The 10,701-nt window shown below is 36.5% G+C and overlaps 1 protein-coding gene across 10 annotated transcripts in view; it reads right to left on the reverse strand.

Annotated features, from left to right (window-relative positions):
- TRIM37 (tripartite motif containing 37) overlaps positions 1–10,701 on the reverse strand; it is a 371,934-nt gene that overhangs the window by 280,589 nt on the left and 80,644 nt on the right. The gene's annotated exons all lie outside the window — the stretch shown is intronic.

Genomic DNA, 10,701 nt, shown 5'->3' on the forward strand with positions numbered 1-10,701 from the left:
AATCATTGGTAAATTGACTACATCTATGGCTGATTACATCTATAATCAACTGAGTTTGTCTTAATAAGAGAAGTCTCATCCAATCAACTGAAGGCCTTAAGGTGAAGTGATGATTTCAGCAATCAGAAGGGAGAATTTCCAACTCCAGTGAGCCAGCTGCTCCTGGGAAATTCATTGGAAGCCTTCATTGGAGTTCCCAGCTTGCAGCCTGCCCTACAGAATCTGGACTTGCCCATCCCCAATCATGTGAGCCAATTCTTATTTAAAAAAAAAAAAAAAAAAAAAACCCTCATAATATTTACATAATGTATATATACACATATATGTACATCTCCTGTTGGTTCTGTTTCCTTAGAGAAACCCTAATATGCTCAAGTATCCCTCAAAAGATGAATGGATAAACAAAATGTAGATCCACACAATGGAAAAAGAAGTGGGGTGGGCCATGGTGGCTCAGCTAGCAGAGTTCTCGCCTGCCATGCTGGAGACGTGGTTTCAATTCCTGGTGCCTGCCCATGAAAAAAAAAAGAAGAAGAAAGAAGTGAAATGCTGGTACATGCTACAACATGGAATAACCTTGCAGATATCATGTTCAGTGAAATAAAACAGAGAAAAAGGACAAATAGAGTATGATATCCCTTATATGAAATACTTAAAATAAGCACATGCATAGAGGTAGAAAGCAGAATAGTGGTTACTAGGGTGGGAGGAACAGGGAATGGGGCATTATTGCTAAATAGTATGAGTTTGGTTTGGGATGATGAAAATGATCTAGAAATAGACAGTCAATGTACTTAACAGCAAAGAATTGTCCACTTAAAATGGTTAAAATTATATTTGTTATGTATATTGTTCAACAAAGAAATAAGTAATTAAAAAAAGTACTATGTTTGAGCTTCCAAGGAACAATTAAGTTGAAGAACCAAGACCAAGAAATCAGGCAAACAATGTAAGGAATATAATTTAACAGAACCAAAAAGGTCATTTGAAAAAGAAGAGATAGTGAACAAAAATAGTCTAGAAGTATTCCCGGAGAAGTAGAAACTTGGGCTAAATTTTGAAGGATAATTAAGATGCTTACATGTGAAAGTAATAGAAACATTTCAATGTGGCTTAAAAAAAGAATTTATCATTGCACAATAAATTCAGAAGGGCAGACTTTATTCAGCAGCTTAATAATGAAAAAATTCCATATTTTCCATCCCACAGTTGTCATCTTTGATGATGCTTTCATCCTCAAGCTAACAACAAAATGGCTCTAGCAGTGCTAAGCATCACATCTACACAGAACATCCAGAAGAAAACAAGTTTTCTCTTCCCCAAGCTCAGTAGCACTATGGAAACTATTCCTAGTTACCCTCTTCCAGACCACTTCCCTCCTCACTTGTGTCATTTAGATTACAAGCCCATTCTTGACCAGAACCAATGTTTGTTAAAAGAAAATCCGTTCTCTTTGCCAATCAGGTACCCCTGGAGCTCAAGAAGTGGCCAGCTTCACCTCATAAATGTAGCTGTGAGTGAAAGCACATATTTGAAGCCAGTGCTGATGAGCAGCAAGGGAAAACAGATGCCTAACTATATAGGTCATCTCTAGAGAGGCTGCCAAATCTGGAACACCCCAGAACTACATAATCTCTAGGGCAGTATTGTCCGCTATAACTTTTTGTGATACTGGAAATGTTCTATATTTGCACTATCCAATCAATAGCTGAATAACTGAATTTTTTATCTTATCTAATTACTTTAAATTTTTAACTTAATTTCCATTTATATTGCTACATGTGGCTCTACGTGATTCTGTTATGAAGCAGTTTTGGCAACTACTGATAAAATATACATTTGCCCAACAGGTTCACATGGATAAAATGAAAGGATCATATGCTGTTATTAGTTTGTCAAGCTGCTGGAATGCAATATACCAGAAATGGAGTAACTTTTAAAAATAGAATTTAAGAAGTTATAAGTTTACAGTTCTAAGGCTATGAAAGTGTCCAAATTAAGGCACCAACAAGAGGTTACCATCACTCAGGAAAGGCTGATGCCATCCAGAACACCTCTGTCAGCTCGGAAGGCACGTGGCTGGCATCTGCTGGTATCTTGCTCTGGAGCTTCATTGCTTTCAGACTGTTTACTGTAGGGATTGCATACTTGGCATCTGTAGGCCTTCACTGAACTGTTCCAAGACAAAATTCTGGGTTTCATCTCTTAGCTTAGCATTTACCAGGGTTGAAGATTTCTACTCTTCAGGTTCTGGCTATTTCTGTGAGTCTTTACTTAGGACCTGGGCTATTTCTGTCTTGATCTCCAAAAGTCTACATCAGCTTTCTCTGTCAGCTCTCTCCAAAATGTTCCCTCTTTTAAAGGACTCCGGTAAACTAATGAAGACACACTTGGAATAGGTGGAATCACATCTTCATATAATCAAAAGGTCACACCCACAATTGTGTGTGCTAACATCTCCATGGAGATAATCTAATCAAAGGTTTCTATCCTACAGTATTGAATCAAGATTAAAAGAAAAGGCTCCTCCTACAAGATGGGATCAGGATTAAAACATGGCTTTTCTGGGGTACTTAATAGCTTCAAACAGGCACATATGTCTTACATAAACCCAAATATCTGCAGAATTTTCCTCTTCTACCTCAAAAAAAGGAAATGGAATTTTTCTGGCAAGACTTGTTCTCCATGAATCCATGGTACTCCTTATGATCACTGCTCAAGTTTTCAAATCATCTGTTTAATAAACCTTTGAAGAATTTTTCCAGGTTAAGGTCAAGTTTGTTAAGGACTAAAGTTTGTAGAGTTTTTTTTTACTTCAGTGTATTGAAACACCAATGGAATACCACACACCCTCACACCCTGTTTTCATCTCTTCCGTTGTGCCTTTCATTTCTGTAAGTTCTGTGATTTGTTTTTTCAAATTTTCGAGTTCTTTTTGTTCACCCAATGTTTTCTTTATATCCTTCCTCAACTCACTGATTTGATTTTTTATGAGATTTTCCATGTTTGTTCAAACATCCTGAATTAGTTGTTTCAACTCCTATATCTCCCTTCAAGTGCTGGCTTGTTCCCTTGACTGGGCCATATCTTTGCTTTTCCTAGTATGACTCTTTATTTTTTGCTGGCAATTAGGCATTTGATTTCCTTAGTTTCTTCTGGAAGTTGCTTTCACTCTTCTACCTAGAGTTTTCTTGCTAGATGGCTTTATTCTCTGTCCTCTGACATTCAGTTTAACTTATTCTAGACCTTTAGCATAGGTTTTGTGTAACTGATTAGAATCTTCAAGTTCTTGTTTTTCTGTTTCTTGCCCTGCCTACAGAGTTTTTGTTTTTTGTTTTATTTTAGGAAGGTCTCCTCAGGTACTACAGACCCCAGTCAGATTTTTCCAGGCTAGACAGGCCCACGACTCAAGAAGAAAGAGGAACCAGCATCAGTTTTCCCTGAGGTTGACAGACTTTCCTATGAAACCTCTACACTCTGTGCTTTTCCTATCCTGCTCAGCATGTAGCACTTGTCTGCCCCCAGCTTCCTAACAGCTTAAAGTGATGCATTGCCTTTAATTTCAGCAGACTCTCCCTGCCAGGGGCCTGGGTGAAACACAAGTGAGGTAGTAGGATGGCTTTAATTACTTCTGTTTTCCAGTCCCTGGGGCCTGAATTCCACGAAGGAGGGATTCCACTTGAGCTGGGCCCCACCCTCCTTTTCTAGGGGCAGATATACCCTTTAGGGAAATATTCCTTTCACTTGACTGTCTCTCAAACAAGCTTAATTCCACCCTTGCCTGGGGCTGTGCTGGAGCCTGAGATCACTTTCCAGTTCTATCTAATGAGCTATTTAAGGAGTTAAAAAAAAAAAAAAAAAAAAAAAAAAGCAGAAAAGCCTTTTCAGAGCCAGACATCCACTCTTTGGGTTTGTCAATCAAGAGCTTGAGTTAGTATGTGGCTCTGTGTATCTCCAGGCTCCCTGGGCCCCCTTTTCTTGGGGTCCAGCCCTTTTCCAGTATTTTGTGCTGTCCAACTCAACAAGCCTCTGGTTTTTTGTTTCCCATCAGCCCTGCACCCTCTCTGCTGGGGCAAAAACTCCTAGTTCCTTTAGTGCCTATTCCTAATCAAAAGATCCCAACATAAGTCTAGACCCACAAGATTGGATTTAAAAAGCATGGCTACTCAATTGTAGAGTTCACCCCTATGAAGTTTATTCCTACAAAGGATAAGCTCAGCCCACTGATAATCATGCCTAAGAGTCACCCCCAGAGAATCTCTTTTGTTGCTCAGATGTGGGCTGTTCTCTAAGCCAATTTAGCAGGTGAACTCACTGCCCTCCCCGCTGGTGTGACATGACTCTGAGGCGTATAAATCTCCCTGGTAACATGGAAGCTGATTCCCAGGGATGAGCTGGGATCTGGCATCATGGGAATGAGAAAGCCTTCTTGAACAAAAGGGGGAAGAGAGAAATCAGACAAAATAACGTCTCAGTGGCTGAGATTTCAGACAGAGTTGAGAGGTTATTCTTAGGCATTATATAGATATCTCTTTTTAGTTATGGTATATTGGAGTGGCTAGAGGGAAGTACCTGAAACTGGTGAATTGTGTTCCAGTGTTCTAGTTTGCTAGCTGCCAGAATGCAATATACCAGAAATGGAATGGCTTTTAAAAAGGGGGAAATTAATAAATTGATAGTTTACAGTTCTAAGGCCGAGAAAATGTCCCAGTTGCAACAAGTCTATAGAAATGTCCATTCAAAGGCACCCAGGGAAAAAGACCTTGGTTCAAAAAGGCCATGAAGTTCAGGGTTTCTCAAGTGAGAAGGCACATGGCGAACACAGAGTTTCTCTCTCATCTGGAATAGGGATTATTCTGCCTTTACGAAATGGAATTTAGATTAAAACATGGCTTTTCTGGGGGACATACATCCTTTCAAACCAGCTCATTCAGTAACCTTGATTCTTGAAGAAGACTGTATACTATATAGCTTTTACAATGTGGTCATGTGATTATGAAAACCTTGTGTCTGATGCTCCTTTAATCCAGAGTATGGAAAGATGTGTAAAATAAATAATAGGAAGAAATAAAGGGTAAAAATTCAGTAGATTGAAATACCGTGGGTCACTGAGAAGGAGGGATAAGTGGTATGGGTGTATGAGTTCCTTTTTTTATTTTTATTTCTTTTTCTGGCATGTTGCAGATGTTCTAAAAATGATTATGGTGATGAATACACAACTATGTGATGATGTTGTGACCCACTGATTGTATAATATGGTTGAACTCTATGTGTGTGGATATTTCTCAATAAAAATATTAAAAGAATAAAAAAAAAAAAGAGTATGGCTTTCCTGGGGTACATAACAATTTCAAACTAGCATACTAAATGAGTGGTTAATAAACTTTTTTTCTACTCCAACATACTTGAAGAGTATAACACATCAGTGATACACACTCATAGTTAAGATATTCTACGCTAAATAAGATGGGGAGTATGGGGAAGTAGAGGGAGAGAATGAACTATAAAAAATGTGAAGCAAAGGAGAATAAGAAAAAAATAAATCACTGCTTGTTCTAGTTTGCTAGCTGCCAGAATGCAACACACCAGAGATGGATTGGCTTTTAATAAAAGGGGATTTATTTTGTTAAAAATGTATAGTTCTTCAGAGGAAAGGCAGCCAACTTTCAACTGAGGTTCTTTCTTATGGGAAAGGCAAAGGGTGATCTCTGCTGGCCTTCTCTCCAGGCCTCTAGATTCCAACAACTTTCCCCAGGGTGATTCCTTTCTGCATGTCCAAAGGCCTGGGCTGAGGAGCACTGAGATGAGGTATGCTGAGCTGCTTAGGCTGTGCTATGTTGAGCTCTCTCATTTAAGCACCATCCAATTAAATCAAACATCATTCACTGCAGCAGGCATGGCTCCTAGCCGACTGCAGATGTCATCAGCAACAGATGAGCTTCACATGCCATTGGCTCATGTCCACAGCAACAAAACTAGGCACCTTCACCTGGCCAAGTTGACACCTGAACCTAACTACCACACTGCTATTGATCTTGCCAGATTTCTCAGTCTCACTAGTACCCAAAGAAACCAAGAGAGCTGGGAGATATTAGCAAGTTTTTTCTTCTGCCAGGTTACATAATCCAAGATAGCACACTTCTTGATTAACCATGTCAAGTCCACATGCTTACTTTAAAATAAAAGGAGATAAAGAGTGTCAGCTATTACACTTTAAGGAATCAAGACTATCTCATTTTTATCAACAGCTTAGACTGCTAACTTTCAAAATGCTAGTTACTAGGGAGTATCAGAATTAAAACAATGCAGATTCAACTTGTTATTGAAAGCATTACCTCCAGGTCCGTTTGCTTTTGTAGTTCTTGTATTGTGTTCATAGTCTTATTCAAAGTAGCACAAATGCGGCTCTTATTCTCTTTTTGCTCAACAGCAACTGGTTTAAAGCGTGCATGCAAAGTTTGATATCGAAACTTTATCGCTGACAATTCCTTTAAGAGAGTAATTGGATTTTTCTACATGAGAAAAAAAGATATGTTAAATCATGGAAAGGAAAGAGTAAGCTCTTTTTAAGACAACTGTGTGACACAGAATGAGGGTTGGGGAAGAAAGAATTATAAGACCTAAATTCTATTCTCAAGGAATGTATCGCCTAGGTATAGCAGTAACTCACACACACAAAAAAGGCAATGGACATATAACATCTGATGCATGCTTCAAAATCATTACACAATATTTCTAAAATATAATTCTAAACACTATTCAGAAGATGACAAAAGATTTTCTGTTGATTTATTCATAAAGAATAAAAAACAACTTGGGAACCACTTATAAAATTCTTAAAACACACTTTCATAGGGTATCTATACATCCCAATTCATTGCCCTCACTATACAAATTTTATGACAACTATATTTAAAAACTACACTGGTTTTTCATATTCAGTTTATAATATAAATAATTACTATTCCATAAAACACATTTTCAACCAGGCCCTTTCTGCCATTTGGTAATTCTTTTCATTCACTGGTGGTTCTTGAGCAAACTTCCCAAAACTGGCTATTCCAAACTTTCTCCACTCCCTTCAATTCCCATCAACTTATTCTTGACAAATTACCTCACCAAGTGCTTTAGTTAGAACACAGAAAACAATCCAGGAGAAACTCCATCTTCCTGAATTTTCATCAAAAAATTAAAATATCTATGGATATTCCCATTGTTCCTCAGTCCCCAATACCACAAGTATTATTACTGATTCTTCCCCATATCCTCACAAACCTTAAATTTCCTATATTTCAACAATCTCTTCAACACCCTCATTTGTACAGACATTAAGTATGTATAGATCTTCCCTATACTGGGAGGAAAATTGGTATGAGGGAAGAAAGCATCAAATATGAGATGACAGCAAATCATGTAAATATAAATGACCTTTAGGTAACTGGAATGGAGTTCAGAAGTGAAGTGTCCAGAGACCTGTACAGAGAAGTCAGAAGAAAGATGAATTCCTCAAACACAGACTTATGCAGAAAAAAGGATAAGAGGCAAGAACTAAACCTTGACAATCTCCCAAAGTTCGGAATAGTTTGTGAATCAAGCATAAATAATAAACAGCAATAGAGCTAAAAGAGTTAGAACAGGGTAGTATTACAATTAACTCACTCTACATATTTTTGAGACATTAACTGCAACTAAAAAACTGATATGGGAATGATTAATTCAGGATAACATAATTATATTACATTGCCTGTGTATGACTTTAGCACCCTACCACAGAGGAAAAAACTGTTATACACAAAGCCGAGAAAAATACAGCTGTTTGTGTGAATGGCCTCTTGGGAGCTATTATATTCTTTTATTAATGTTTGTAAATTGTGCTACACTTTATTTAATTTTGTGTCTATACCACCTTAATTCATTTCAGAGTTTTGTTTACCATTACTGGATAATGCAAAGTCAGAAGAATATACAAGAAATGCTCTGCTAATGATAATGTTGATGATGAGGTAAAAGAAAAGACAATTTGAGCAAAAAGCAAAATTTAAGAAGTTTTTTAAAAAGTAAACAAAAGGAAATGTGCTATCAGTTATGCCACAAACTAAGAGTGCCTGGGTAGTTCATCAGTAGAGTAAGTTGAGGGTGCATGGGTAGTTCATTGGCAGAATGAGTTGAGGGTGCATGGGTAATTCATTGGTAGAATTCTTGCCTTCCATGAGGGAGACCCAGTTTCAATTCCCAGCCTATGCATTCAAAAAAAAATCAACAAATGGTGCTGAGATAACAGGATATTCAAGTGAAAAAAGAATACAATGTGACCCTCAGCACACATATTCAAAAAATAATAATAATAATAATCTCCAGGGAAAATGCTCCTAGAATAAAACAAAATTATCTTTCTGTTAGATACAGAGTCCTTAGGGATTCCACACGAGACGCAAGTTAAAGATTAATAGATTTATTGAAGGAATAAAGCAAGGAGGAAGTAGATGGGAGAGCAAAAGGGAGAAAGCAAGTGGGAGCCAGCAGGAAGAAAGAGAAAATGACTCCAGTTCCTTGTTCTGGGAGCTGTGTTCTAAAGGGACAGTAACACCAGGAGGGGAGGATGTCGACTAGGTGGTGTGTTGTTTCCTGATTGGATGGGGGCTTAAAACAGGTTTATATCTGGATCCTTGGACCTGCCAAGGATGCTTAGGAAAGTGGTTGAGGGGGGCTCTGTACGAAGAGTTCCTTTTGCTCTTAGAATTTTCTTTCTGAGACCTAACACTTTCTGGAACAAATAAGGATCAAGAACATGGTAAATGGAACTTCTAGTTTGAATCTCTGTATTTATATAGAACCTAGTAAAAAATACTAACTTTTATGCAGAATCACTGAGTCTCCAAATCTCATTTGGTGCTAGAATGAGGATAATGCAACTGAACAAAATATTATCTATGTATATGGGTATGAATATACATACACACACAGTAATGCTCATGAATATTCACAACCGTTACCACTAACCTATAAAGATATTAGAGATTACTGCAGCTGATTGTCTACTTTCCTGTTCTTTAATTTATATATATATATAAAATCACTGGATCTAATATTGAACAAAATCTACAAAGTTTAAGATCATGGTTTTGTTACCTTGTATAACACACAAAAAGGAAGAAGAGAAGAGATTTTCTTGTAGTTAATGAATAAATGTTACAGGTGTTTAAAAGTTACAGAATATACATACACATATAAAAGATCTTTTATGGCAGTAAATATTATATCTCAATAAAAATGTTTTTCGTAAGTGCAGAAAAGAAAAATAACTGGAGGTGGAACAAAGATGAGAAATGGAAATCACAGGAAAAGTGCAACCCCATATGAAAAGTTCTTCCACAAAGACCAGCCATTAAGTGATACCACTGGACCAAAGTTGGTTGGTTGCTCTTGAGTTGGAAAGAAAAGGGGGAAAGACAAGTTAAAGAGCTAGAAATTTCAACTACTCACATAGAATTCTGGAATTCCATTAAATAAACAGTAATAACCAAACATCTATGATGTTCTAATTTTTTACAAAATGTTACTTTGATTCACACTTACACCCAATCAAAACAATAGTATGGAAAATTTTTAAACTATAACATATGATATTGCTAGTTTGCTAGAAAGTGCCAAAGAAAAGATTAATTAAAGTTAAAAATTAATATTAAGAGACAATTATTGAAAATAGTTTGCTTTTATCCTCATGGACACGTGTACTTACAGTTATGGTTTTATGCCACATAAACAGTTCATATTACTACTCAAACTAAATTTAGAATAAAAATATAATTTTATGCAAAAATTACAATTTGAATCATATAATTAAATACATTAGTAATACATCATCATCTTCTACAGAGAATACCATGATTAACAGGAACTCTCCCAAAAGTTATTTAAGAAGCACTACTCTAGAAGTATCTTTATACTCTATCCAAATTTCAGAAACTTCCACAGTGGTTTGTTTCTCTGGACATAATGATTCTTATAAAAATCTAGCCACAAGTTTTCCTGACCATGGATACAATCTCTCCAGTATAATATAACCAAGCTTCCAACTCAAAATCCTAATGCTTAATAACATAATACAGTTTTTATTGTACATCTAATACCATTAGAAATACTAGCCGAAAATCTTCTAAAATACTCAATTTAAAATATGTATTTATTTTGTAGATTACCTTGCCTACTGAATCAGGATGATTGGTCTTGATTTCATATTCCAGCCTGTACTGAATGTAATCCAGATCAGAGTCAGCTTTCTGGAACTAAACGTCAGCACAAATCATTAGTTTGTGAACCAAAAGAAGCATTATTAAACACAATACTTTGGCTATCCTGTCTTTTCCTTTTATATATTTTTAGTACTTCAATAATTAATATGTGATATACACTCATTTTAAAAATGTAAAAATAGAAAGTTTCCATCTCCATCAGCCATAATCCCTATCCTCTATTACAAATTTTAAAAACTGTTAACATTTTGAAATATTGTAGTCATCATTTTTCTATGCATCTCTTAGATTCTGAGACAAAATTAAGATACTAAGACACAGTCATATATTAATACAAAAAACTAATAATGACTACAAGAATTCCCTAAGGGTGGTGACACGCTTGTCAATCCACCTCCAGCAGGAAATATGGTTTCAAGTCAAAACAGAACAAATTCATTTTCAGGAA

This window comes from Tamandua tetradactyla, chromosome 6 (assembly GCF_023851605.1).
Source record: "Tamandua tetradactyla isolate mTamTet1 chromosome 6, mTamTet1.pri, whole genome shotgun sequence".
In the NCBI taxonomy this organism is placed as follows: Eukaryota; Metazoa; Chordata; class Mammalia; order Pilosa; family Myrmecophagidae; genus Tamandua; species Tamandua tetradactyla.